Source organism: Numida meleagris, chromosome 13 (genome assembly GCF_002078875.1).
Source record: "Numida meleagris isolate 19003 breed g44 Domestic line chromosome 13, NumMel1.0, whole genome shotgun sequence".
NCBI classification, from domain to species: Eukaryota; Metazoa; Chordata; class Aves; order Galliformes; family Numididae; genus Numida; species Numida meleagris.
Genome location: NC_034421.1, coordinates 10,284,484 through 10,288,969, shown reverse-complemented (window position 1 = coordinate 10,288,969; position 4,486 = coordinate 10,284,484). Strand labels below are relative to the sequence as shown.

The 4,486-nt window shown below is 46.1% G+C and overlaps 1 long non-coding RNA gene across 1 annotated transcript; it reads left to right on the top strand.

Moving 5' to 3' along the window:
* LOC110405703 lies at positions 444–4,256 on the top strand. The gene is made up of 2 exons (XR_002443078.1): positions 444–2,008; positions 3,231–4,256. It is a non-coding gene; the product is annotated as an uncharacterized LOC110405703 (long non-coding RNA).

Sequence of the window (4,486 nt, the reverse complement as noted above, 5' to 3'; positions counted from 1 at the left end):
AATGCACGTAGATGTAGCCAAAGTTTCTGTGCAACATTTGGTTGTTATTTCTATCTTGAGATCTACTGCAGTTATTCAGGAAGGATAGTATCACAGCTTGCAAGACCACATATGTAAGGTATGCAGTGCATGCAAGGTCATGTGCACAGAGATGGATTCTCCCTAGTTATCAGATGCTTGGGAGAATCTGTGTCATCCTGATGCCAAGAGCAATAAACCCCAGTGTCATAAGTCAATGGAAAGCAAAGCTTGTAGCTTGACAGCAGCTCAGAAATATTTAGCAGTTCCCAAAACATACATTTCTCCCTACCATCATCACCTTGGGTTGCCTAAGGCTGTTTGCTTTTCATTTTGGTTTAAGCCTCCATTAATTCTGGCATAGTGTCAAAATATGAGGTCCTTAGACAACATCTTGTTCACCTTCTGCCTCTATTCCTAAAGCCCAAAGCCTAAGACATTTTTTCAGAGGGAAGAGAAAAAAGTGCTGCTCTGCTTTATGAAGAGGCTCTGGTGAAACAGTACGATGCAAACCTCAGCAGTAAATGAGGGTTAAAGAGCTTGCGGGAGGTGATGGGAATGGTCCATAGCTAAGAGCTCAACTTTCAACTGCTCTCTCTTTGTTTTAGCCATGTTGCTCTCTAAATGTACGTAGCAGTTCTGTGTCCCAAGAAGCTTATGGTTAAGTGTTACAGGACGTTGAAATACAATGCTCAAATAGCAGGACTGTTGTTTGACAGTGTTAACATTGCTCAGTGTTGCAAGGCTCTTAGTGGAGAAATGAATATTTGGATAGTTTTCATTCCTTTGACCAAAACAGGGGAAAACAGTGCTCCCCTTTGCCTCCTATTCTGCCTCCCACAAAAAAATGTTTAGCTAGAATTTTTCTGATGGCACCAAAGCCTGATCTATAGCACATAAAATATGGCACTATCAAAATATGAATCGGTCATGAAGCATCCCGCTCCTGGCACACACACTGCGACAGTGACGCGATTGCACTCCTCAGGTTCCAGAGGTTGCACAGGTTACAAGCAGATAGTGGGCCGCAATCTGTTGCTGTGGCTCATGGGGAGGGTGAGCAGTCACAGGAACGAGGGTTCTCTAAGGCAGTAGGAATGAGCAAAGTTCCGATCCGGTGTCTGCATCGTTAAGAGCTGAACGTTCTGCAGGCGAGTTCCTCCTGACTGTGAGCTCCCTGGAAGCTGAGACGTGGCCCAGAGGTGACCACTGGGAATGAAAGTGGAGGTCTCAAATTAGACTTCAGTCAAACATCAACAGCTAGGAGACAATGGAGATCTTTTTTTCCTACCAGCAACACTGTGTTTGGGCCAGATCACAGTACTGGACTGAAATTCCTGTGGGATTTTCTGGAGAACTTCAGCCTCCCGACCTCTTTTGCTGTTATGCATAAAACAAAGAACATTTTTATTTGTGGAACGTATCAACTTGCTTAGAACAATACCAGCAAATGAGAACATAGCCTTGTCTCCTTTTTTAAGTAAGTTTTCAAACCAGCATGATCTAATCATTCATCCAACAAAATCCAAAGGAATCTGACACTCACTCCCTTGGCAGCAGGATGGAGGGCTGAATTAAATGGGAAAGTCAGCTCTTGGCAACAGAGAATTTCCTTTTGTGAGCAGTATCAAACATACATGCTCACACCCTCAGCTCATACAAAGGAGGTTTAGACTGCACCAGGAACCATTTCTTCATCAGGTTCACTCCAATAGGGAAGACAAAAGGAGAAAATGTTAAATAAGGAGCAAGATGCTAAAAAGTCTTATATTTATCGCACTGGCCTCTACAGATTTGGACAGATAAACTCCTGTCATCAAATGCCTTGGTTATCTGGAGGGGCTGAAGGCCAGCAGAAGCCACTGGCATCAGACACAGGAACTGTTTGTGGGCAGGAGGCAGCGAGCTGGGAGCCAAGTGCAGCAGGGCACTCGCAGCCTGCAGCCCCACCTGCTTCCCCAGGCTGCTGCAGTGACTCCTCAGAGCAAAGGTACGGCTCTACTCCTCATTTCCATAAATAAAGCTAATTGCATGTGGTCTATCAGGAAGGGTACGGTTAGAAGTGCTGGTGATAACAGCACTGGGAGCACCGTGTGGGAGCCTCTGGGCACTGAGCTTGCGCCAGGGTCCTGGAGTACTGCCAGCTCCAACTGCCACATCGTGCGGGTGAGACAGGGCCGGTTATGGTAGGTGGACCTGTCTGAACACTGCTGCACCGCTGCGTTCATCTCCTGTCCTGTCCTGTCCTCTCTTCTCCTCTCCTGTCTCCTCTCCATCCAAAATCCCACTGATGGATGAAGCAGTCCATGGCAGTCTTCAGGCCAGGAATCCCTAACCTTATTCATCTCTTACTGAGTTAAGAACTGACTGATTTCCATCTGATGACTTAGGAAGTAGTTTATACTTAGATTGCCTAGGATGGTGTATTTTGTCTATTGATATCCCCACAAAGGAGAATACAGGTAGATGACATAGGGAAGAGCCTCGAACCAAGTGCAAAGCTTTCGTTATAGAAGTTTTATCGCACCTGTTTCGGAAGATGCTTTAATATTGGAGAAAATGATAGAAGTGAGCAGACAATGATTTGTAGATCTGTGGATGAACTGCAAACCACAACATCACGGCAGTTCTATCACAAAAAACAAAACCCAATGCCCCAGTTGGTTTCTATTACAACAATAGTTAAAAACGGATGATGGTGGCTAAATTTTACCTCTGGACAGAATAAAGCATGCCCCAGCTGCGCTGCATATTTTATTTTCCTGTCTATGTGTGCACAGCATGAACTCTACGTAATGAAGGATAATTATGTCAGTACATAATTAGAGATATAAAGCAGCGAGTGAGATGGCAGTGATGAGATCAGTATGACAATCCTGAAGACATTCCCACCTGGCATGTGGCTTGGGGCCATGTCTGGGGTGAGGGTCAAGAAGCCACTTCTCTCACTGGAATGCTGCATGGCTCCGATGAGGGCATTCAACTTTTCTTTGCCCCCACTTCCCATGCGATGCAAATTAAAGATGATCTTTCAAATGAACATCACCTCTCTGCAGAGGACCTATGAAAAACTCCGGCAACGTCTGAATCATTTCAGTGTTCTTTCCAAACTGCTCCGTAGCAAGGTTTACAGAGCTGAGGTTGGAGAGGACAGGAGCGTTGTTAAAAACCATTCCTTTGTGAGCAAAGCCTTTGTGTTTACCTCTCCACAGCACTTCTTAAAGGCCGTTCATGTAGTGCTGGAACAAGAGTGGGAAATGCCTCGTCTCAGACTTCCTGTTGTCAAAGCGAAAAATAACCACGTCTCCTCCTGCACCGGAGCTGGCACGGGCCCAGCCCACTCTTTGCTGTGGCACGGGGCCTTCAGACGGGCTCAGGGGGAGCAGGGTGGCACCGGTGTGGCACTGCTGGGAGCGCCGCCTCTGTGCTCTTCTGGGTCGTGTTCTATCTGCAACTCCAATAGCAGAGGAATGGTGAGGGGAAGAGGCAGGTGCTGCACTGGGTTGAAGTCCAAAGAGCACCGCATTCTCGTTATGAGCACTGTGTTGCCATCGTGGGTAATTATAATCTGACATCTCAATTCCTTTTTTTTGAACCGCACGAAGGCGCTGAAGCCAGAGACTCTGTGGTGACAATGCAGGAGATGTCTGCTGTTCTTCCTGACTGCGTATTTTATCTTATGGGGATTCTAGGGTATTGCTGTGGAAATGCCAGATATTAAAACTTCATTATACTTCTGTTTGCAAAACAGATCGTATCTCCCTCCACACAGACAATTACTCTGGCAGGCACATTCTGGAAAAATAACAGCCAAAAAGAATGAAAACTCTTTTCAATTGCTTTGTTGAAAAAGCAAAATCTGCTGCAAGTTCTCTCAGCCAGCCCGAATACCCTGCTCACGCACTCCTCCAACTGTATGAAGTCAAGCTGCTTGTGCTTCCAAAACCTTTTTCCAGCTGTAGCTACATCATGAAGTTGGATGTTTTCCTGAAACCCATCCTGCATGTGTGTCCTAAAACATGAAGCAGGGCAGTGCATTCCACGCTCACCCTCGGCAGCGCTGCACAGAGCACGTGCTGAAGTGAGAAGTGCTGGTCCCACTCAGCAAACAGAGGACTTGGAGGGTTGGCACTCAGGATTCAGCGTAAAAACCTCATGACATTAACAGTTAACAATGCAACACTGATGATTTCTGATACCTTCTAGTCCCACAAAAAAAAAAAAAAAAAACAACCCCACACTCATGCAGTTTGGCTGGAGCTATGGATTGATTCACGTTTCCTAAGAATTACTGTGGCAGGACGACGTGAATTTACTGCAGAAAATCTAGCAATGTCTCACATAATGGTCTCAGTTTTGTGTGCACCTGGTGTTTCTGTCACCGCAAGTCTGAATTCTTTGTGCTGTCAGCGTTTGCTGGGTTCCCTGTTCCCAAATGACACCAGGCAGAGGTTCTGCACGCCAGCAG